This window comes from Triticum aestivum, chromosome 2B (genome assembly GCF_018294505.1).
Source record: "Triticum aestivum cultivar Chinese Spring chromosome 2B, IWGSC CS RefSeq v2.1, whole genome shotgun sequence".
NCBI lineage: Eukaryota > Viridiplantae > Streptophyta > Magnoliopsida > Poales > Poaceae > Triticum > Triticum aestivum.
Window position 1 is genome coordinate 149,080,981 of NC_057798.1, and position 26,405 is coordinate 149,107,385.

At 43.1% G+C, this 26,405-nt stretch overlaps 2 pseudogenes; one reads left to right on the top strand and one right to left on the bottom strand.

Moving 5' to 3' along the window:
* Positions 1-2,626: 2,626 nt before the first annotated feature.
* Positions 2,627-22,635, bottom strand: LOC123039124 (uncharacterized; annotated as a pseudogene).
* Positions 7,967-8,048, top strand: LOC123047864 (uncharacterized; annotated as a pseudogene).
* Positions 22,636-26,405: the final 3,770 nt, after the last annotated feature.

The window sequence follows — 26,405 nt, forward strand, 5'->3', positions numbered from 1 at the left end:
GTAGAAACCCTACGAGATGAGTTGGGCGTCCAAAGACCACATATCTCCTGTCTTTGGTGTGATAATCTTGGAGCAACATATCTTTCTGCTAACCATGTGTTTCATGCAAGGACAAAACACATAGAGATTGATTTTCACTTTGTTAGAGAAAGAGTTGCAAGAAAGTTGTTAGAAATCAGATTCATTCCAACAGGAGATCAAGTTGCTGATGGTTTTACAAAACCTCTGCAAGTTCGACAACTACAAGCCTTCAAGAACAATCTAAATCTTGACACGTTTAGATTGACGGAGGATGTTAAACAATAGTCTAGTAGTTGTAATGTGACATGTGTGTCACGGTGTAATTGTGTACATGCGTGAGTTGTAAACGATAGGTAGGTTGTTAGATGAATTTGATCTCTATCCTTTGTATAGTCTTGGACTAGGGGTCAAGCCAACAACAACCTGCCGATGATGTATCTATTCTCTATATAAACACGTACGAGTCCCTGCCTCAAGAGCATACACTTCCACCAATTCTTCCAGACAGTACACTTAAACCAATGTTCTAACCAAATAAAACATAAATAGCATCGGTTTCTTGCATGAGGGCTTGGGAGTATGTAATGGTGTATTTCCAGCATTATTCGAGTATCTTTACCTTTCCATTTTGCAGACAAGGCTCTTTCAGACCTTCTTTGATCCTAGCCATCACCTCTGTTTTCCATCACAGATAATTAGTGTTTAAATTCTCAATTTCTGAAAGAAATACTTCAACCAATACACGCACCAAATTTGTGAGGTTGTTCTTGAGTGGATAGCACATTCTTATAGGGGCAGTTTCAAGACAAGAAAAAGGATGACCATCATAAGTATGAAAAAGTTATGATCAGCTAAGAAATGGAAGGGGTGTGTAGAAATGTACAGATTTCCAATATCTATGCCATCTCCAGTAGAACAAAAACCATGATCCTTCAGAATCAGTGTGACATGTTCAAAGACCTCTGCATGGGCCACTTCTATGACACACGGCATCTGCATGACATTTTTGGGAGAGAGAGAGAAATGATAGAAATAGAAAGTATTGTTTGCAATGGAAACACACAGCAAATAGTACCACTGTTTGTAAATACATGAATTCCAGCATAGCCAAACTTTTCTAACTTTGACTACCTAACATATATATGAACAACAAATTAGGTTGGGTCTGTAGTATCATTAGTTCGTATAGATGAAAATATTCCTCACAAATTTAAAAAATATTCCACTAAAAATACAGGCACAAAAACAAAGGTCAATGTCTAACATGTTACGTATTTACGAACGTAGTAAGCAAGTTTAAAGATAGGAGACCTATTTACATTCTAGAAAACATGTACTAAACACGTGTTATGGAAACTTATTTGATTTCGTAGTTAATAAAACATGAATATTCAGCTCACTTCCCAGTATTTAGTCATTATATGTTGTAAGCTTCACAAACATATCAGGAACAATGATCTATTAAGGCACCATGACACCTACCAAATGCTTGATAGCAATTAGGTACTCAGAAATTGGAACAATATCAGTAATTTCAAGCTTTGTAGTATCTAATCAGATTAATGCAGTGATATGCATATATTTAGTACTCCCTTCGATCCATACTAATTATCGCTGATTTAGTACTACTTTGTACTAAATCAGCGACAATTAATATGGCTCAGATGGAGTAGAAATAATAAGGAAATGATGGTATCCTAACTGCGACTACGAGGTTTTTACCTTCGGATGAGACTGCATGTAAGCATCAAGAGCTTCACCAACTTTAGAAATTACATGAACAAGATTCATTGTAACATAAAAAGCTTGTTTTTCACATCTAGTGGCTCCATTTCCAGTGTGTTTTTGCACATCTCCAAACTTATAGCAGTAATGTTGTCGAGAACATAGTTAGTGATAGTACCAAACCCATCTCGCTTACTACTCCCCCTCCCTTGCAGGAAGATAGCCCGCAGATCTACTTTTGAGCTGCTAGGAGCACAACAGCTCCTAGGTCTCCCGGGCGAAAGCCCTAACTCTGTTGGGCAGCGGCGGCTTTCACGACGTTGTTCCCTTCTTGAAGGCGCCGCTTTGGGAACCTTCAGGTGGGTGGCGCTTGTGGGTGGTGGGCGACGGCGGTGATGCGGCCCTTTCCTAGCATGGATTTACGTCCGTTGCTTGGAGATGGACCCGCGTACGTGGAGGTCGTCGGCTAGTGTCGTGGTGGTGTCAATGGTGGAGGACCTGCCAAGGCTCGCGTAGGTGGAGGTCGTCGTTTGGCGTCGTGGTGGCGTCGATGGCGGAGGACCTGCCAAGGTTGTCACCTCAGTCTACTCTGAAGATGGAACAGTGGAAGATGGCGGCGATGACACATGTGAGTGCGTCAGACCGGTTCGAACCCCAGACCTGGCAGATGGCTCGGTCGGGGCCTCCGGCTTTAGATGTTAGGCTTAGGTGAGAGGTATGGGTATGTGGCCCAGCTTGCACCCCTTCATCATTTGGATAGGACTAGCGGCAGATGCTGCCAAGATGGCGGATTCAGGCATATTGTTGTTATACTTTATAAGATCCTCGAGAATAATCAATAAAATGGCCATATGCATCTCCCAAATGCAGAGGCCAGGGGTCATCCTCCTTTTCGAAAAAGGAGCAAAACAGCTGCATGGACGATCTTTCCATCTCCTATGTACTTGCAGAGCTCATCTAACAGATTATCTGTGTGGTTGGCTAGCAGCCTAGTCGTATCCAAGAAGAGTTTCTGCAAAACAATGAACATGGAAGAAGAACATGGTTCAATTTGTAAACAAAATCAAAATTTCAGAAGTTAACTCAAATAGTTCTCTGTTCATTAAAAATTAGTAATGTCAATGGACATGTACATACACATACGGATAGTGTAACACAGAGAACTGCAAACTCTGAAAAGTGCAGTTGTAAGAATGTAATTTCCTTGGGACTTAGGTATTGCTATATATATGCTAAATTCTTTTTATGCTGCAAAAATATAATTTGTACAAGGATAGATGCGAAACAAACCATTCCGGGTAGGCACAAGATGTGAATGAGCTTGAGGATATAGTTGAAATCTGCCTGGCTCCAGTCCACATGCTATTGATTAGGATTCAAACCGTCCTCAAGATGCTTATGCATGCAAGTGTTCTCAACCGCAACATGGAGAGGGAGTAGGTTACTGGTGACCAAATCACCAGATGTGCGTAAATTGGTCAACGCACCATGGCGCAAGAGCAACTCAATCATATCAACAGAGAACATATCAGCAGCTCAGTGGAGGGGAAAGTGTCAAACATGATGAACATACATGCGCATAAACATTGTAACATGACAGGAGAGATATTGAGCGTGGTAGTTTTCCTAGGAGGTAGTTAGCCGTATCTTCTTATCTGTTGTAACTAGCTAGGTCTATCTCCTCCTTTGCTTTCTCCTCAAGATGTAACTTGGATTCTCTCCAACCAAATGTATGCGCTATCAGGGTTATTGCGCCCCTACTATACAACATGCAACATGTCCCCTCATACGAGGTAAGATGTTTCCGCCTATCGCACATGGTAATCAGATCCCTCTCTCTTCTGATCTAAAACCCTCCATGATTCCAATTGTGCCTAGCCATGTCTTCCTCATCCGGCGCCTTCCAACCTAGCCTCAATGGCCAGGTTACCGAGAAGTTCTCTCGCACAAACTACATGTTGTGGCGCACGCAGATGTAACGCCCCGGATACAACTTTCCATATTCGTAACTCCAGCTCTTGCCTTTTTCCGGAGATGCGATATATTATTTCCTCCGTGGTTGGGGTTTTGTCTGTTGTTTTGCATTTTGTTCTTGTCTTGCATTTCATCTCATAGCATCATCTGCATGTTTTTCAAAACTTGCATCCGTCCGGGTTTCCCCGGTTCTCTCCGTTGTCCGTTCTGAGTCCAGACACACTCGCACGCGCCCGCGGCACCTCTGAAATATTATTTTATAAGTGGCATAAAAATGTTCTCGGAATGGGTTGCAACTTGTCATGCGGTCTTATTATAGTGTAGACAGACCGCCTGCCAAATTTCATCGCATTCGGAGTCCGTTTGATAGCCCAACCGTTAAATGCATAGCGACACCGTTGCCGGTTTAATCGTCGGACGTTTCGGTCTCCGAAACTGTCGCCGGGCCTCTCTCTTCTCTTCTCTCCTCTCAGCCCAAACCCTCTCCTCACAGCCCACCTGCAGCCCACCTAACCCCCCTCCGCTCTGGACCGTCCGATCGAGATCGAACGGCTTCGAAATGGCCTCAAACCCCCTAACCCTAGCCCCTAGCCTATTTAAGCACACCCACATGCCATTTTTGGCCTTCCCCTTCCTCCTCCTCGAAATCCGCGCCCCCAATCACCACCTGCGCCGCCCCCTCCTCGTTTTCCGGCGCCGGCCAGCCACCTCCCGCCACTTGGCGTGCCCCGGTTGGCCAGCGCCGCCAACCTCGCGCTCCCAACCATTGCCCCGCCGCCATGTGTCCTTCCCTCGCCTCCCCACCACCGCGGGCCCTGCGAAGCCCATCCGCAGCCGCCCCGGGTCGATCTGGGCCTGAGGCGCCCGACCCCGCCACCGCTCCCGCAGGAACCCCCGACGCCAAATCGCGATCCCGCGCCGCCGGAGCAGTGCCGCCGCCGCCCGCCGGCGACCACCCAGGCCTGCATCGCCCGCCCCGCTCTCCCTTCCTCTCCTCTCCTTCCTCTAACCTCCCCCTCCCTGCTGCAGTGCCGCCATGGAGCTCCGCCGTCGCTGTCGTCGTGGACCCCGTGAACCCCGCCGCCGGATCTCCTCAGCCGCCGCCCATGGAGCCCCGCAGGACGCCCCATCGCCGGATCTGGATCCCCGAGGCCGGATTTGCCCGTTCCCGACCTCGGCGTCCTCGCCGGACCACCCCTGCCGTCGCAGGTGAAGTCTGCCGCCGCCTCTGCCGTCACGCCCCGCGTTGACCGATGCGTCCCTCCACGTGGGCCTCGCGGCCCGTCCACCGCCCCAGGCCCGCAGCCGAAGCCAGCTGCTGCCTAGGCCCAGCTCTGGCCCAGCGGCCACCGGCTCCAGCGGTCCAGCCTCCTGCTCCTCCGAACTGGGCCGAGCCCATGGGTGAGGCCCCCCAGCCCCTCCAGATTCGGCCCGTGATGTTTTTTTCCCTGCCAGGACGATTTTATCTATTTATCCAGGAATTAATGTTTTACAGAAAAGTCCCTAGAGTTCATGCATTTAATAACTCATCAACCGTGCATCGGATTAAAATGATTTATATATGTAAAATGCTCAGAAAATTGTGTAGATGAATAATATGCCATTTTCATCCATGTTTAAAATGTTTAAATTGCTGTTTGTTTAAATTTGCTAATATGCCATGCTAAAATGATTTAATTCATAACTAAATAACCGTAGCTCCATTTTTAATAAACTTTATATGTAAATGGGGTGGAAAATGCCTAGTTTAACATGGTGCACTTTATTTTCCTGTTTAACAACAATAAAAATGTGTTTAGGGCAGAACAGTACCGAATCCATAATTTGCATATGGGGATTTTCCGGAATTGTTGTTTGTTATTTCCGGCCTCATTTAAACTTGCCTAAATAGATGACTTTCTTATGCTTCACCCCCTTGCCATGATAATACCATTTAATATTGTTGGGTACATAAACGAGAGAGAACTAAATAATTGCATGTGGTGTTTTATCAATATGCAACTCATTGCATAGTGAGCTCCACTTAATATGTAGTATTGTGTGTTGCAGTTTGCCATGCCATGCCTCTTTAAACCGGACATGCATCATACTTGATTGTGCATCATGCCATGTTCATGTGATGGTTGTTTACCATGTTGTTTGTTTCTTTCCGGTGTTGCTTCTTAGCTCCGATAATATTGCGATTGTGAGGATCCGTTCGACTACTTCCACTTGTCTTCTTCATGGACTCGTTCTTCTTCCTAGCGGGATTTCAGGCAAGATGACCGCTATCCTGGATCTCACTACTATCATTGCTATGCTAGTTGCTTCGTTCTATCACTTTGCTGCGCTACCTATTACCTGTTTATCAAGCCTCCCAAATTGCCATGAACCTCTAACCTTTGACACCCTTCCGAGCAAACCATTGCTTGGCTATGTTACCGCGTTGCTCAGCCCTCTTATAGCGTTGTTAGTTGCAGGTGAAGTTGAAGATTTCTCCATGGTGGACAGGATTTTGGTTGGGATATCACAATATCTCTTATATTATTAATGCATCTATATACTTGGTAAAGGGTGGAAGGCTCGGCCTTATGCCTGGTGTTTTGTTCCACTCTTGCCGCCCTAGTTTCTGTGATACCGGTGCTATGTTCCCGGATTTTGCGTTCCTTATGCGGTCGGGTGATTTATGGGACCCCCTCGACAGTTCGCTTTGAATAAAACTCCTCCAGCAAGGCCCAACATTGACTTTTACCATTTGCCTCACCACCTCCTATATTTCCCTTGGGAGTAATTAACCCAAGGGTCATCTTTATTTCAGCCCCCCCGGGCCAGTGCTTGTCTAAGTGTTGGTCCGAACTAGAGCCCTTTGCAGCGCCCCCTCAGGGAAACTTGAGGTCTGGTTTTAGTTGTACGGATTGCTCATCCGGTGTTTCCCTGTGAACGAGATATGTGCAGCTCCTATCCTGATTGTCATCGCATCGGGTGGCTTTGTTGGTCTTGTTTTACCATTGTCGAAATGTCTTGTAAACCGGGATTCCGAGTCTGATCGGGTCTTCCTGGGAGAAGGTCTATTCCTTTGTTGATCGCGAGAGCTTGTCATGGGCTAAGTAGGGACACCCCTGCAGGGTATAATCTTTCGAAAGCCGTGCCTGCGGTTATTGGTAGATGGGAATTTGTTAATGTCCGGTTGTAGATAACTTGACACGAGATCCGAATTAAAACGCATCAACCGCGTGTGTAGCCGTGATGGTCTCTTCTCGGTGGAGTCCGGGAAGTGAACACGGTTTGTGGGTTATGTTTGACGTAAGTAGGAGTTCAGGATCACTTCTTGGTCATTACTAGTTGATGACCGTTCCGCTTGCTCTCTTCTCGCTCTTATTTGCGTATGTTAGCCACCATATCATGCTTAGCCGCTGCTGCAGCCTCACCACTTTACCCCTTCCTTTCCCTTTAAGCTTTGGTAGTCTTGATACCCATGGTAATGGGATTGCTGAGTCCTCGTGGCTCACAGATTACTACAACAACAGTTGCAGGTACAGGTTATGCGATGATCATGACGCGAGAGCGATGCTTGCTTGCGTTGAGTTCTTCTTCTGCTTCTTCTTCGATCAGGGGATAGGTTCCAGGTCGGCAGCCTGGGCTAGCAGGGTGGATGTCATTTGAGTTTTTGTTTGTGTTTCATCCGTAGTCGGATGATGCTCTTATGTATTGTGATGTTGTATTCGTGTGGCATTGTATGCCTTATGTATGTATCCCCATCTATTATGTAATTTTGATGTAATGATATCCACCTTGCAAAAGCGTTTCAATATGTGGGTCTGTCCTTGGTGGGACCTTCGAGTTCCTTTTGGATAGGGTCGCATATTGGGCGTGACAGCAGATCACGCCGCAACTGCATGGCGCCAGTGTCTCCGGCTTTGTCGATGGCACCTCGCCGGAACCAACCAAGCTCCTCTCCACCAAGGACAAGGACGGCAAGGAGACCATCACGCCCAACCCTCTCCACCCTATATGGGTCAGGGAGGATCAGCAGGTGCTCGGCTACCTGTTGGCCAACCTCTCTAAAGAGGTGCTCATCACGGTGACCACGGTCACCACGGCTCAGGCGCTCTGGACGACGCTGGCGAGCATGTACTCGTCCCAGTCACTAAGCCGCGTCAACAACATCTGCACCTCCCTCATCAACACGCAGAAGGGTAACCAGTCCGCCGCATCCTACTTCGCCTCTATGCTCGGACTGGCTGACGAGCTGGCGGCGGCTGGCAAGCCGATTCAAGATGATGAACTCATCTCCTACATCCTCCATGGCCTTGATCAGGACTATCAGCCCCTGGTCTCAGCTCTGGATGCCCGCGTCACACCCGCCTCCCTCGACGAACTCTTCTCCATGCTCAACAACTTTGATCAACGCATGGCGCACTTCCACGGCTCCGGCGGCGGCGGCTTCAAGTCCTCTGCCAACGCTGCATCTCGTGGGCGTGGTGGCGGCTCTTGCTCATGTGGCCCCTCTCGTGGCAAGGGGAGGTCAGGTGGCGGTGGACACAACGGCGGCGGCGGGCGATCTGGTAACAGGGGGCACTACGGTGGTGGTTCTGGCAGGTCTTGCCCGGACACTCCGCGTTTTCAGATCTATGGCAAGTCGGGCCACACAACCAAAGACTGCTGGTACCGCTACGAGGAAGATGAAGATGACTCCCAAGATGAGGACAAGATCGCCGCAGCTGCAGATGGCTCCTACGGGGTTGACACCAATTGGTATGTCGACAACGGCGCCACAAACCATATCACAAGTGAACCTGAGAAAGTCACAATGAAAGAAAAATACTGTGGAAAAGATCAGATCCACACGGTGAGTGGAGAAGGTATGAAAATATGTCACACTGGTCATTCAATATTTAGTACCCCTGAACGTAGAATTCATCTTAAGAGAATTTGGCATGTCCCTAGTGACAATAAAAATCTCCTTTCCGTTCATAGAATTGCCATTGATAATCATGTCTTTCTCGAATTTCATCCCTACTTCTTTTTGATCAAGGATCAGGCAACAAAGAAAATCCTCTATCGAGGTAGATGTGTTCGAGGGCTTTACCCGTTGATTCCGGAGCGTAGAAGGTTCAATAAACAAGTCTATGGTGTTGTCAAAGTTTCGTCAACACGGTGGCAAGATCGATTAGGACATGCTTCTTTTTCTTTAGTTGAGAGATTGCTTAGGAAAAATAAGCTCCCATTTGTTGGTGAGCGTCATGATGAAACACTTTGTGATTCCTGCCAAAGAGCTAAGAGTCATCAGTTACCTTATCCTATATCTACTAGTGTCTCCACAAAATCATTGCAATTAATTTTTCCTGATGTTTGGGGTCCGGCCCCCAGTTCTATTGGTAGACACACATATTATGTTAGCTTTATTAATGACTACAGTAAATTCTCTTGGATCTATCTTCTCAAGAAACGATCCAAGGTTTTTCAAGTTTCCCAAAACTTTCAAGCTCTTGTTGAATGCAAGTTTGACAGCAAAATCATTGATGAACAATCTGATTGGGGAGGGGAATACGAGAAACTCAATTCCTTCTTCCAAACTCTTGGTATTTCACATCATGTGTCATGCCCTCATGCTCACCAACAAAACGGCTCGGCCGAATGCAAGCATCGCCACATCGTTGAGGCTGGGCTTGCTCTTCTAGCAGGAGCTTCTATGCCTCTAAAATTCTGGGATGAAGCCTTCCTCACGGCTGTTCACATTATCAATATGCTGCCTAGCCGTGTTATAAATAATGAAACTCCTGTTGAAAGGCTCCTCCACACCAAACCAGATTATAAATCTCTTCGTGTTTTTGGATGTGCATGTTGGCCCAATCTCCGTCCTTACAATAACCGTAAACTCATGTTTCGCTCCACACAATGTGTGTTCCTTGACTATAGTGCCCAACACAAAGGTGTAAAATGCCTTGAAGTCTCCACTGGACATGTCTACATCTCTAGAGATGTCGTTTTTGATGAAACTAAATTGCTCTTTGTTGATCTTCATCCAAATGTCGGTGCACTACTCCCAAAAGAAATTCTTCTTTTGCCACCTCACCTTACTGGTTTTGATCAAAGGGGGGGAATATTAATGATCTATTGTCGACTAACCTTACTAATGGCGAACATGAGTCTCGTGCTGATGAAACAGGAGAAAACAACGAAGAAAATGCAGTTGAAAATGGCCTCAACGATGAAAAAATCGGGCCTTATTTCATGTGTGCCGAACCAGGAGACAGATTCTCCTTGGGATCCGTTCCATGCCAGGAGATCAGATCCTCTCCGGGATTCTGATATGTCTCCAATGTATCTACTTTTCCAAGCACTTTTGCCCTTGTTTTGGACTCTAATTTGCATGATTTGAATAAACTAACCCGGACCGACGCTGTTTTCAGCAGAACTACCATGATGTTGTTTTATGTGTAGAAAAGAAAAGTTCTCGGAATGACCTGCAAATCCACGGGGGACTTTTCAAAATTAATAAGAATTTTTGGCAAAAGAATCAAGGCAAGGGGGCCCAAGGCCTGTCCACGAGACAGGGGGCGCCCCCCCTAGGGCGTGCAACCCTATCTCATGGGCCCCCCGGACCTCCTCCGACCTCAACTCCAACTCCATATATACCATCTCACGGAGAAAAAAATCAGAGAGAAAGTTTCATTGCGTTTTACGACACGAAGCCGCCACCAAGCCCTAATCTCTCTCGGGAGGGTTGATCTGGAGTCCATTCGGGGCTCCAGAGAGGGGGATTCGTCGCCATCGTCATCATAAACCATCCTCCATCACCAATTTCATGATGCTCACCGCCGTGTGTGAGTAATTCCATCATAGGCTTGCTGGACGGTGATGGGTTGGATGAGATTTACTATGTAATCAAGTTAGTTTTGTTAGGGTTTGATCCCTAGTATCCACTATGTTCTGAGATTGATGTTGCTATGACTTTGCTATGCTTAATGCTTGTCACTAGGGCCCGAGTGCCATGATTTCAGATCTGAACCTATTATGTTTTCATGAATATATGTGTGTTCTTGATCCTATCTTGCAAGTCTATAGTCACCTATTATGTGTTATGATCCGACAACCCCAAAGTGACAATAATCGGGACACTTCTCGGTGATGACCGTAGTTTGAGGAGTTCATGTATTCACCATGTGTTAATGCTTTGGTCCGGTTCTCTATTAAAAGGAGGCCTTAATATCCCTTAGTTTCCACTAGGACCCCGCTGCCACGGGAGGGTAGGACAAAAGATGTCATGCAAGTTCTTTTCCATAAGCACGTGTGACTATTTACGGAATACATGCCTACATTACATTGATGAACTGGACCTAGTTCTATATCACCCTATGTTATAACTATTGCACGAGGAATCGCATCCGGCATAATTATCCATCACTGATCCATTGCCTACGAGCTTTTCATATATTGTTCTTCGCTTATTTACTTTTTTGTTGTTACTGTTACAACTACTACAAAAACCCAAAAACATTTACCTTTTTTGTTGCTACTGTTACCATTACTATCATACCACTTTTGCTACTAAATACTTTGCTGCAGATACTAAGTTATCCAGGTGTGGTTGAATTGACAACTCAACTGCTAATACTCAAGAATATTCTTTGGCTCCCCTTGTGTCGAATCAATAAATTTGGGTTGAATACTCTACCCTCGAAAGCTGTTGCGATCCCCTATACTTGTGGGTTATCAAGACTAATTTCTGGGGCCGTTGCCGAGGAGCATAGCTCTATTCTCTGAGTCACTTGGGAATTATATCTGTTGATCACTATGAAGAACTTGAAAGACGCTAAGACCAAGATTTTGCCCTCAACTACGAGGGGAGGTAAGGAACTGCCATCTAGCTCTGCACTAGATTCTCCTTCCGTTATTGATAGGCTTGCGACACCTAAACCTGCTACTGCTATGAATTCTGATTTGTCGCATGTTATTGATGATGCCACTTCTGCTATGCATGATGAAACTACTTCTGTGCGTGATACTACTTTGCCATTAGGTGAATTTCTTGATCAACAACTTGCTAGAGTTAGGGGGAATGAAAATGTTGAAGAACCTATTATTGATGATAGTGATGATGAACGTTCCCCCAATGATTATGTATTACCTATTGTTCCTGCGGGTTATGTTATGAACAAAGAAGCTACTGAAGCTATTCTTGCTTGCAATGATAGAAATGATCTTAAGAAATTATTAGCTAAATGGAAGCAGCAGTCTCTTAATGCTAGAATGAAACCCGATCCTGCTTTTGCTACTTCACCTATATGTGTTACTGATAAGGATTATGAATTCTCTGTTGATCCTGATATTATTAATTTAGTTGAATCTGATCCTTTTTATGGCCTTGAATCTGAAACTATTGTGTCACATCTTACCAAGTTGAATGACATAGACACCCTATTTACTCATGATGAGAAGTCTCGCTATTTATATATCCTTAAGATTTTCCCATTCTCATTAAAGGGTGGTGCTAAGAGTTGGTATAATTCTCTTGCACCTGGTTGTGTGCGTAGTCCCCAGGATATGATTTATTACTTCTCTTCAATATTTCCCTGCTCATAAGAAACAAGCTGCCTTGCGGGAAATATATAATTTTGTGCAAACCAAAGAAGAGAGTCTCCCACAAGCTTGGGGGAGGCTTCTCCGGTTGATTTATGCCTTGCCTGATCATCATCTTAAGAAAAATGAAATACTTTATATCTTTTATAATGGACTAACCGATGCTTCCAAGGACCACTTGGATAGTTGTGCTGGTTGTGTTTCAGGGAAAGAACAGTCGATGAAGCTAAAATATTATTGAATAATATGTTGACTAATGAAAATAATTGGACTCTTCCTGAGCCAGTTCCTGAAGTAATTCCTGAACCAATTGAGCCAACTCCTGAGCATATTCCTAAACCCACTCCGAAGAAGAGAGGTGTTTTATTTCTCAGTCCTGAAGATATGCAAGAGGCAAAGAAATCAATGAAAGAAAAAGGTATTAAAGCTGAAGATGTTAAGAATATACCTCCTATTGAAGAAATACATGGTCTGAATATACCGCCTGAAGAACCACATTGTCTTGATAACCCGACACAGGTAGTAAAGGTAAATTCTCTCTATAGATACGATAAAGTTGAAATACCCTCTACTAAATTTCATAGCCCATGCTTAGATGAATTTAATGACTTTATGGCTAGGCAAGAAAATTTTAATGCTTATGTTGGTAGAGAGTTAAAGAATAATGCTTTCGAGATAGGACGCGTAGGTGATAATCTGGCTAGAGTTAAAGATGAACTTCACCGCGTTAGCAAATATGCTTCTATGGTTGCTACTCAAGCCGAGCAAGTGCTCAAGGCTCAAAATGATTTGCTTGACGAATTGAATAATAAAAATGACTTTGCTGTTAGAGTGGCTACTAGAACTGGTAGAATGACTCAGGAACCTTTGTATCCTGAAGGCCACCCTAAAAGAATTGAACAAGATTCTCAGAATAATAATCTAGATGTTCCTAGTTCTTCTAAGAAGAAGAAAAAGAAAAATGATAGGACTTTGCAAACTTCTAGTGAACCTAATATAGAAACACTTGAGAATCCCAATAATACTTCTATCTCTGATGCTGAAACGCAATCAGGTGATGAACATGAACCTGATGATAATGCTAATGATAATGTTCATGTTGATGCTCAACCTAGTAATAACAATGATGTAGAGATTGAACCTGCTGTTGATCTTGATAACCCACAATCAAGAAACCAACATTATGATAAGAGAGATTTTGTTGCTAGGAAGCACGGTAAGGAAAGAGAACCATGGGTTCAGAAACCCATGCCCTTTCCTCCTAAACCATCCAAGTCAAAGGATGATGAAGATTTTGAGCGCTTTGCTGAAATGATTAGACCTATTTTCTTACGTATGCGCTTAACCGATATGCTTAAAGTAAATCCTTATGCTAAATACATGAAGGATATCATCACAAATAGAAGAAAGATACCGGAAGCTGAAATTTCCACCATGGTTGCTAATTACACTTTTAAGGGTGGAATACCAAAGAAACTTGGAGATCCGGGTGTTCCAACTATACCATGCTCCATTAAAAGAAATTATGTTAGAACTGCTTTATGTGATCTTGGAGCCGGTGTTAGTGTTATGCCTCTCTCTTTATACCGTAGATTTGAATTGAACAAGTTGACACCTACTGAAATATCTTTGCAAATGGCTGATAAATCAACTGCTATACCTGTCGGTATTTGTGAGGATGTGCTTGTTGTGGTTGCAAATGTCACTATCTTAACGGACATTGTTATTCTTGATATTCCCGAGGACAATAGTATGTCTATTATCCTTGGTAGACCTCTACTTAATACTGTAGGGGCTGTTATTGATTGCAACAAAGGCAATCTCACTTTTCATGTTAATGGTAATGAGCATACGACACACTTCACGAGGAAACAATCTCAAGTTCATAGCATCAATTCTATTGAAAAAGTCCCAACTATCATTTTTGGAGGTTTTGAATTTCCTCTCCCTACTATCAAGAAAAAGTATGATATTCTTATTGTTGGGGATTTTCATATCCCCGTTGAGGTAACTTAGTGTTATTCGAAATTTCTCCGATTCCGTGTTATTCGGAATGAGTTTGTTAACAAGACTTGATCAACCTTGTTAGCGGGTTCATTTGCATGACCACGAGATGGATGAAACTAGAAGGCACAACCTTCTGTACCCTCTTTTTATTTTCTGTTATTTAGAATAAATAAAGCAAAAATAGTATTATCTGTCTGTTTTCTGAATTATCCGTGCATTAAAAAAATAGTCCAAAAATAAAAGTGCTCCAAATGCCCTGCAAATTTAGTATGATTTTTTCTGGAATATTTGAGGATTTTAGGCACTAAAAACACTGCAGGAGGGCCAAGCACCAGGCCACGAGAGAGGAGGGCCCCCCCTGTAGGGCGCGCCCCCTGTCTCGTGGGCCCCTGGTGACTCCCCTCCACTTATGCCAGCACCTACACACTCCATCTTCTACCCAAAAAAATCCCCATCCAGCTCAAGCACGAGTTCTAGCTCGTTTTGCTGCGATTTTCGATCTCTTAGCTCAAAGCTCCATTCACAAAACTGCTTTGGGAGATTGTTGCTTGGTATGTGACTCCTCCATTGGTCCAATTAGTTTTTGTTCTAGTGCTTTATTCATTGCAAATCCTTGCTGTCTTGGTGACCCTATTCTTGAGCTTGCATGTTAAATTTTTGAGTTCCCAAGCAATTCCAATGCATGATATGGGATCTAGGCACTTGTAGGAGTAGTTGCTATCAATATTGTTTAGTTTTATACACTTTTATTTTGAAGTTACTAAAATTTCAGAAATTTCAGAAAATGTTGAGGAAACTTTTGAGGGGCTCTTCTAGCCAAGGCTCCCAGGAAAAACAAGCTAAAGAGAAGGAAAAAGTCAAGTATAATCTTCCTCGCATAGCGGAAGTACGGTCATGTGAATGGTCATGTGAGGATTTCTTGAAGGAAGCTAGAATTCATGAAGACTTTTATGCTTTAATCGAGACTGCAGGCCTCACAGGTTTCATGAACGACCGAATCGATCAGTATCTCTTACTCACCAATACTTTCGTGCAAAACTTTTATTTTTATCCTAAGAAGTCACCGCCTGAAGTGTCATTTTATTTATATGACGAGTTCAAAGAAATGTCTTTACGTCATTTTTGCACGGTATGTAGGATACCTTATGAGGGAGAACTAGAGGAACCCCATCGTGAAGATGTGGCTGGCTTTGTTAATATTATTGCTGTAAAAGAGCCAAAGAAGGGTTTCGAAGCAAAAGTCTCTAGCATACACTTTCTTGTTTTACGCTACTTTACCATATTTGCTAGTAGATGCTTGATTGGTCGTGGGAATAGTGGAAACTTGAGTGTTCCTGATATTATCATGCTTCAACATGCTTTGCTTGGAGACAATAGTTTTAATATGGGTGCCGTCGTTGCTAAACGGCTAGCCCTTAATCGTACAGAAGGCCCCATATTTGGAGGTATCTATGTTGCACGTCTTGCTAGACATTTTCAGATATCCATTAGGCACCATGAGGAAAAGGAGACAAAACTGCCTCCTCACATTTTAGATTACAAGAGCATGGTAGCGCATAAGTTTATTGTTGATAACGAAGATAGGACGCTCTTGTATAAACTTAGATTCAATAAGAAACACTTTGAGATTATTATGTTGTTTGCGCCTCTGTTGTTTGATTTGCTTGCAGAAAAAATTCTTGTCACACCGGAGGCGGTAAACAATCATTGAGCTCAAGCTTTTACTCCAGAACCTGAACCGGAACCGGAACCCGAGCTGAACCCCTATCGTGCATCATCTGTCCAGTGGGATCCGGAGATGACCAACCAGTGGGATCCTGATTACACCTCTCATTACACCGGAGAGAGTAGCGACAGTCCTTGGTATTAAACCAACTTAGGCCAAAAGCCTAAGCTTGGGGGAGTACGTATTTCTCACCGACTTTACATTCATGTTCACACACTAGTCGTCGGTGCTCATACTCTTTCATTGTATTATCCATGCTAGTTTAAATTTCTTTTTCTAGTCTTCTTCTTGTGTGTTTGATAAACATTAAGAAAAAAACCAAAAAAAATAGTTAGTTTAATTTCCTTGCTTGTAGTAGAAATTAAATGGAAAACCCAAAAAGATTTCTAGTTCTTCTTTTTACTTGTTGGGAGCTTTCCCGTGTAAATAGTTTTATTTTTTTCTTTCCTTTGGGGGTCGAGAAGACCATATTGGAAATGCTTAGTGGCTCTTATATGCATGATTGTTTATTTATATTTAGAGCCCATATTACTTGCCTTCTCTCTTGAGTTGAATGCTTGCAGATTCCAGCTTAGTCCAATGCACGTGCACTCTTATTATTATACACATCATTCGGTCGTGCGAGTGAAAGGAAATAATGACGATATATGATGGACTTATTGGGATGAGAAAAGCTGGTATGAACTCGACCTCTCTTGTTTTTGTAAATATGATGATTCATCGTTCCTGAGTCAGCTACTATGAAGTAAACATATTTGCAATGACATTTAGAGATTATAGTTACTTGTGCCATGCTTGATTAGCTATGAGTTATAATGGTTTACCTTGCGTGCCAACATGCTATTAGAATGATTATGATGTGGTATGATGGGATGGTATCCTCCTTTAAATGAATTGAGTGACTCGACTTGGCACATGTTCACGCATGTAGTTGAATCAAATCAACATAGCCTTCATGATATTTATGTTCATGGTGGATTATATCCTACTCATGCTTGTACTTGGTGTGAATTAATTTTAATGCATGCTTACGACTGTTGTCGCTCTCTCAGTTGGTCGCTTCCCAGTCTTTTGCTAGCCTTCACCTGTACTAAGCGGGAATACTGCTTGTGCATCCAAACTCCTCAAACCCCAAAGTTGTTCCATATGAGTCCACTATACCTTCCTATATGCGGTATCTACCTGCCGCTCCAAGTAAATTTGTATGTGCCATACTCCAAACCTTCAAATGAAATTCTGTTTTGTATGCTCGAGCAGCTCATGTAACAACTTGGGCTGCCTATATCTTCCATGCTAGGTGGGTTATTCTCAGAGGAGTGGACTCCGCTCCTCATTCACGAGAAAGGGCCGGTAACCGGGATGCCCAGTCCCATGATCCAAAAAAGATCAAAGCAAATCAAAATAATTAAACAAAACTCCCCCAGGGCTGTTATATGTTGGAGGCACTCGTTGTTTCGAGCAAGCCATGGATTGATGCTTGTTGGTGGTTGGGGGAGTATAAACCTTTACCATTCTGTTTGGGAACTGCCTATAATGCATTTAGTGTGGAAGATATAGCCATCTCATAGGTGTTGCGTTGACAGCGAAAGTATGCCGCTCAAAATGTTATTCAATCTCTATTTTAAAATCAAGCTCTGACACCTCTACAAATCCCTGCTTCCCTCTGCGAAGGGCCTATCTATTTACTTTTATGTTGAGTCATCACCCTTCTTATTAAAAGCACCCGCTGGAGAGCGCACTGTCATTTGCATTCATTATTATTGGTTTTTATTGGGTATGACTTGACTGGATCTCTTTGACCATGAATTACAATGTTTAGTCAGTCCTTGATCTTTAAAGGTGCTCTGCATTTATGTTTTGCGGTCTCAGAAAGGGCTAGCGAGATACCATTTTGTTATATCATGTTATGATTATTTTGAGAAAGTGTTTTCATCTGAGTTTTATTATTATGACTCGCTAGCTGATTATGTTATTGATATGAGTAATTGTGAGACCTATGTGTTATTGTGAGTATGGTTAATTCGTAATATTTTCTGAAACTTGAATGCTGGCTTTTCATGTTTACAACAACAAGAGCAAACATAGTTTGTAAAAGTTTTTGTTTTTCACTTTTACTTTATCAACTGAATTGCTTGAGGACAAGCAAAGGTTTAAGCTTGGGGGAGTTGATACGTCTCCAACGTATCTACTTTTCCAAACACTTTTGCCCTTGTTTTGGACTCTAACTTGCATGATTTGAATGAAACTAACCCGGACTAACGTTGTTTCCAGCAGAACTACCATGATGTTGTTTTATGTGTAGAAAAGAAAAGTTCTCGGAATGACCTGCAAATCCACGGAGGGACTTTTCAGAATTAATAAGAATTTTTGGCGAAAGAATCAGGGCCAGGGGGCCCAAGGCCTGTCCACAAGACAGGGGGCGCCCCCCCTAGGGCGCGCCACCTATCTCGTGGGCCCTCCGGACCTCCTCCGACCTCAACTCCAACTCCATATATACCGTCTCGCAGAGAAAAAAATCAGAGAGAAACTTTCATCGCGTTTTACGACACGGAGCCGCCGCCAAGCCCTAATCTCTCTCGGGAGGGCTGATCTGGAGTCCGTTCGGGGCTCCGGAGAGGGGGATTCGTCACCGTTGTCATCACCAACCATCCTCCATCACCAATTTCATGATGCTCACCGCCGTGTGTGAGTAATTTCATCGTAGGCTTGTTGGACGGTGATGGGTTGGATGAGATTTACCATGTAATCAAGTTAGTTTTGTTAGGGTTTGATCCCTAGTATCCACTATCTTCTGAGATTGATGTTGCTATGACTTTGCTATGCTTAATGCTTGTCACTAGGGCCTGAGTGACATGATTTCAGATCTGAACATATTATGTTTTCATGAATATATGTGTGTTCTTGATCCTATCTTGCAAGTCTATAGTCACCTATTATGTGTTATGATCCGACAACCCCGAAGTGACAATAATCAGGACACTTCTCGGTGATGACCGTAGTTTGAGGAGTTCATGTATTCACCATGTGTTAATGCTTTGGTCTGGTTCTCTATTAAAAGGAGGCCTTAATATCCCTTAGTTTCCACTAGGACCCCGCTGCCATGGGAGGGTAGGACAAAAGATGTCATGCAAGTTCTTTTCCATAAGCATGTGTGACTATTTACGGAATACATGCCTACATTAAATTGATGAACTGGAGCTAGTTCTATATCACCCTATGTTATAACTATTGCATGAGGAATTGCATCCGGCATAATTATCCATCACTGATCCATTGCCTACGAGCTTTTCATATATTGTTCTTCGGTTATTTACTTTTTCGTTGCTACTGTTACAACTACTACAAAAACCCAAAAACATTTACCTTTTCTATTGCTACTGTTACCATTACTATCATACCACTTTTTCTACTAAATACTTTGCTGCAGATACTAAGTTATCCAGGTGTGTTTGAATTGACAACTCAACTGCTAATACTCAAGAATATTCTTCGGCTCCCCTTGTGTCAAATCAATAAATTTGGGTTGAATACTCTACCCTCGAAAGCTGTTGCGATCTCCTATACTTGTGGGTTATCAGATCCGCAGCCGCAGGTGCAGGAATCAAAACCCCCTCGGGATCCGGCGCAGCAGGCGTGGGCGCAGATGCGGACGCATGCGCCATCTCCGACCCTATGGACAACACGTGGCGTCCAACCGCTGGCGCGAGCGATACACGCTTCCGTGGCCAGCCCGTGTATTACAAGCGGCGGGCTCCAACACGCTCCACCAATGTGGGGCCCAGTGCGGGTGCGGGATCCGGTGCAGATTCCCTCGCGCACATCACCCAGCCGACCGACATGTACCCCCATCCTGGTCTACAATCATTGGCGCATGATGAGCCGGTTCGCCAGCTGGGATCCTGTGCGGCTCTTACAAGGGCTGAGCCGCGGTCACTGGCCACAGAAGATCAGACTGGCCCATCATGTGCTGCTTCCGATGCTTATTTGGCCTAAGGATCTGCTGCTGCCGAATCTCCAGTGCAGCATGTTGGATCCTCTACGGACACAGATCTGCCTCCTTCATCTCCAAGACGCACATGGCTACAAAAAGGTGTGACAAAACCTGTTAATTACAAACATATGACTAAGTATGGTATGATTTGTTCCACAGGAGAACCAGGTGAACCAAATACGATGGAAGAGGCACTTGGTGATGAAAAATGGAGAAAAGCTATGAATGAAGAGTACACGACTCTAAAGAAAAATAAAACATGGTATTTGGTTCCTCCACATCAAGGTAAAAATTTAATTGATTGCAAGTGGGTGTTCATAATTAAAAGAAAATCTGATGGAATCATTGACCGTTATAAGTCTAGGCTCGTTGCAAAGGGTTTCAAACAACTGTATGGTATAGACTACAAGGACACCTTTGGTCTAGTTGTGAAAGCTGCCACCATCCGTCTTGTTTTATCTATTGTTGTCTCTAAAGGCTGGAGTCTTAGGCAGTTAGATGTACATAACGTGTTTTTCATGGTGTTCCGGAAGAGGAAGTGTTCATGAAACAACCACCTGGGTTTGAAAGCAAAAGTGTTCCCTCCTATGTGTGCAAACTTGACAAGGCACTATATGGGTTGAGGCAAACTCCAAGGGCATGGTATTCTCGCCTCTGTCACAAAATGCAGACATTTGGGTTTATTCCATCAAAATCTGACACCTCACTGTTTATTTACAACAAGTCCAACACTTGCATATTTGTTCTCATCTATGTTGATGATATTATAGTAACAAGCTCATCTAATGAAGCCATTACAAGACTGTTGAAAGATTTAGGTGCAGATTTTGCCTTGAAAGACCTTGGAGACTTGCATTATTTCCTTGGAATTGAGGTGAAGAGACACAAAGAAGGACTTCATCTCTCTCAAGAAACGTATGCAACTGATCTGGTAAAAAAGGCTGGCTTGCAAGGTTGTAAACCCTCACTCACTCCTTTATCCATCTCAGAAAAACTATCTCTTGCAGAAGGGACACTCTTGAATTAAGAGGATAGTACAAAATACAGAAGTTTAGTAGGAGCATTACAATATCTTACTCTTACTAGACCTGACATCTCTTTTGTTGTTAACAAAGTTTGTCAGTTCCTTCATGCACCCACTACTATTCATCTGACAACTGCTAAATGTATAGTCAGATACATCAAAAACACTTTGAGCATTGGTTTAAACTTCAGAAAATCATCTTCCATTCTTGTCAGTGCCTTCTCTAATTCTGACTGGGCAGGCTGCCTGGATGATAGACGATCAACTGGTGGGTTTGCAGTATTTTTTGGACCTAACCTAATTTCATGGTGTGCACGTAAACAAGCTACTGTCTCCAGATCAAGCACAGAAGCAGAGTATAAAGCATTAGCAAATGCTACAACAGAAATAATATGGGTTCAGTCCATGTTGAAGGAGCTTGGTGTCAAGAGTACACAAGCTCCATGTTTATGGTGTGACAATCTTGGTGCCACCTATCTCTCTGCAAATCTAGTGTTTCATGCCAGGACAAAGCATATAGAAATTGATTTTTATTTTTTCAGAGAAAGGGTTGCTCAGAAACAACTTGACATTCGTTTTGTGCACTCCAGGGATCAAGTTGCAGATTGTTTCACAAAGGCTTTGCCTGTACGAAGCTTTGAAGAATTCAAACATAATCTCAACTTGTCCAAGTTGTGATTAAGGGAGGGTGTCAAACATGATAAACATACATGCGCATATACATTGTAATGTGACAGGAGAGATATTGAGCGTGGTAGTTTTCCCAGGAGGTAGTTAGTCGTATCTTCTTATCTGTTGTAACTAGCTAGGTCTATCTCCTCCTTTGCTTTCTCCTCAAGATGTAACTTGGATTCTCTCCAACCGAATGTATGCGCTATCATGGTTATTGTGCCCCTGCTATATAACATGCAACACGTCCCCTCATACGAGGTAAGACGTTTCCGCCTAACGCACAGAAAGAAACCATATCGTTTCATGCAGGTGGGATTGGCTCAGAACCCATGAAGCTCAGGATGCTTAACAACCAGGATAACTTTGGCACATCGTACTGCATCACACACGACTATTTGGTTCAAGGTTTCTGGTGTTATGATGAAACCCCAAGTCATGCCCATTCCATTCTCATTGAAGAAAAGGAGGAAAGATCGAACATTGTCCTTTTCCAAGATTGGCACCAAGTGGTGTAACATATCAAAGAGCACATCATTTGTGAACTGCATTGATACATTCACAAATAAGGGTGAAAGGAAATCAATTAACAGAAATGTTGCAATAGGTAATTCAGATACTCAAAAGTTCTGCAAGTCAATTGCAAGAAAAACCTGCGGAGTATGGTCTGGGATGATTATAGTGGTTGCTCTGGAGTTGGTCCTTGCTTTATTCATCCACTGTGAGAGAGAATGTCACCGTCAAGGGCTGTATGGCTACGGAAAGAAACAATTAGTAGAAACACAGTATAAAGGTGGTTAGTTACTGCACCTCCTCCCCCGCCTCCCCCATTACACGGGCCATCCATGGAATGTATTGCCCATTCTTGGTTATACCATTTACGCCTTTATCATTGTCTTTAGGACAAGCAGTTGTCGTTGCCTCGTTTTTGTGCATTGTCTCCATCAGTTCATACCTGCCTGTAATGTCAGTTACCCTGTTTGTTAAAAGTCATGTCTATATCTTATATTCTTGTTAGCTTCAACATTTTGTACAGAACTAGTGCTAGGAAATGCAAAGCTAGAATGCCAGACTTTACAAAGAAGCTTAATGCTACGCACAAACATGGCATGTTAAAGCATTATTACAAGATGGTAACGGTATACTTGTATGTGTTGCTCTCTCTGTTGCAAAAGAAGATACGCACAATAATATTCAACTTTACAGTGTCCTGTTTCAGAGCTGAACATGGCACATCGTCACTACAGTAGTATATAACTTGACTAAAGCATCACACAACCATAGAAAATGTGAGATGAACAACCAAAATCATCCTTAATGAGGCATACACACAATCATTTCCATCAGGCATCAGTTCTCTATTCATCAATGACCAGTCCATCAATGCCATTGAAGCAGAGTGAAAGAATTGAAATTGCACAAATACATCGGGCTTTCAATTAAAGGTCGACAGTCAAAATTTGAAATATAGTAGTGATTGCCACTCTTTATTTTAGTTCACATAATATTTTGAATTTAAATTGTTGTTCCTTTTTATTGGCGGCTTCTGGATGAAAGCCATTGGCATTCAATTTATTTTGGACAAGCCCGTGATGTTCCAATTATTTTTGACAATCATGTAAGCTGTAAACCTTTTGCTTGAATATAAACAGGACAGATACAATTCAGAGGTCAACAGGACAGGTTGCAGTTCAAATTGGACCACAAAAACGTTTTACATTGCGGGACAGAGGTAGTAATTTTTAGTAGTACCATCAGTAATCAGATCAGATACATCAATCCGATTCCGTGCATGCTTTGTAGATTTTGAGTATACTCATAAGCAGATGCGTGACAACTCTTCTCAGTCTTTTGTAGATCTCTGCCGTTTCTGAAGCACCTCTTCTGTAGATCTCCGCGCCGCAAAAAACAAGGAAACGGCTTGTGGACGAGCCACAAAATTGGAAGTGGACTTGATCGATAGGGCACGCCGCCGCCGTCGTTCGCCCCGACCAGGAGGAGGACAAGAATCTTGGAGACCTCCAAAGTTGGTGCTCACGCCCGCCATAGTGGGCCGCAGCCCAATTAGCTTTGTAAAAAAAAGGTAGCTCTGCATTTTTCATTTCCATTTGCTCCCCTTTTCTTCTCTCGGTTTTCTCTTCTGCTGCTGTTTTGTTTAAAAAAGTTTGTGAGTTTAAAAAAAGTTCACTACATTAATTTTTTTAAATCATGAATTTGAAATTTGTTCACAAATATAGAAAATATATCTTTTTGAAAAAACTCATGAATTTTAAAAATTACAAAAATTTGGTAAATAATCAAGATTTTGTTTTCTAATGTGAAAAAAGATCCCGATATTTTTTTTAAAATGTTAATAAAAAATGGAACAAAAACCGTCCTAGAAAAACCGCCAAAGAAAAGTGGGAGAAAGATCTACGAGGTTCAAAAAATTGATGGAAACAAGGAGCAGTGTAAGGGCCGACCCACTATGGAATGATCGGGAGCTGTTGCGGGCGTTGTGTACCAAATGACCACTATTTGGAAATTGTGGGATCTCCGTGTGCTGATCTCAGAGCGCTATAAGCTTCCACCGACGTCGAAGCATTGCGCTGTCACTTGGAACCTCCCACACATCTTGTCGCGGAGCCTAAGCCATCAAGCCCACCATGAGAGGCCAACAATAGGGACCTGGGCCTCCACATCCAGATGAAGGTTCAAGCGCGACCGCCAAAAGCAGCCCCACCACACGCCGTTGTGCCCTTGACCATACACATGGCCAAGGGGCCGCTATCACCAACACCAAAGGGCTCGCCGGAGAGCCTCACACCCGGTCCACTTTCTAGAGCCGTCGCCATGGCATCTAGGAACCCGCGCTCGCGCATCACATCCCGTGCATAATAATGATGGCCTTGCACAAATAGAAAATTACAATTAAGTTCAAACAGAGCATCGGTTTCAACCTCACCTTCTTCTTTGATGTAGCAACCGCGGAAGGAAGGCAAAAGCTCAGCAGCATCTTCCAAGCCTTCCAAAGTCGTTCTCACCACGGGCTTGGAAAAATGCAAGCACTACAAGAAATATGTCAACTTGTGACCACCACTATTGGTCACTGAAAGGTCATGGTTTTTCATTTGCGACCTTTTTGTGACCAAAAACAAAAGGTCAAAAGCTGGCGGTCGTAAACTGACTATAGCGACCTTTTTTTGGAATGGTCGAAGACGTTTATGACCAAAATATGTCCACTGCGGCGTTTTGGTCACAAGCAACCTCCCCACACCACGTAGGCATCCAGCGTGGCAAGCTGATGTGGCACAAGAATCAGGCCGGTCCGATTCAGTGTTTTACATGGGCCGAGCCCAACAATTCAGCCTATTTGTGTTTTTTCTGTCTGTCAATTTTTGGTTGGGTTCATGGGTCAAGCCCAATATTGCAGCCTTTTCATTTTTGGGCCGTGGCCTTTTTATCCCAGTTATAAAATTGTGATAAGTGGGTCCAAGTTGTCAGCTTCTAGTAAGTGGGTCCTGGCTGTCAGGGTCATGTTCTTCATGTTTCAATTTGGCAGTAAATAAATAAGCAGTATTTAAATTGGCACAAACAGAAAACACATATAATAATACTTCAAATAACAACCAGATTCGGTATGGAGCTCCTGCTCTACAAATAACCCATAATACAATGGCTGAATCTGGAGCTCCTGCTCTACAAATAACACATAATACAATGGCTGAATCTGGAGCTCCTACTCTACAAATAACACATAATACAATGGCCCTCCTGCACTACCAACACACAGGGCACTACCAACTACCAACTGTAGTAACAACCTCTACACGATGGAGCCCCTGCTCTACCAACACATAATACTATATATACTTTACAACCTCTACACGATGGAGCCCCTGCTCTACCAACTGTGTTATATTCTTCACGATGGAGCTCCTTTGATAGCATTACAAACTAGGCATCTGATCCTGTCATGAACAACATGCAACCTCAATCGCCCTGTTACATGAATCAGCAAAGAAGAATCAGAAAACTGGAGCCAATATATTATAAAGAGACCACTCAAAAAAAGACAAGTTACTTAGAATGATAACAGAAATTCAACTAGTACAATGCTTTTATTATCCAGCTAGTGAAAACAAGATATTCATACAAGAAAGGTGACTCGCAGAAATAGAGCATTCTACTCATAGCTCACAGAGTATCAATATTCTGTTCTTATAAGCTTATTCTTATGCCTGAAGCAAGCAAGGAAATCTGACCAAATACGCAACACCTCCATAAACTAAAACATCATGATTGGCCTGGGGTTCTAATTCTCCTTTTTTCTTGTGGGCCATGATTATGATGATATAGCCTAGTAAACTATATGCCAAAATGTAAAGAAGATAAATATGTGGTACAGCAAAACCATGATTATCTTGTAATGTGAAACCCAGGAATTAAAGTGATGTAGCTTTAATTCTGATACAGCAAAGTATATGACATGAGTTGATAACAAATGTTAGAACCACCAGATTACGAAAGTACACACCCACCATTCTGATAAAATAGCCCTTAACAGAGCCAGCAAATGTGTATATTAGCTCTACTAGAAATCAGTCAGTAGATTAAGGAATTTATCACCAGAGAGCTCCAGTAGGAGTTGATGCTTTGTTACAGCATCTAGCAGCAACTAGTAGAGCCGCACATCCAACCCAAATCATGGAGAAGGCCATGCAGGA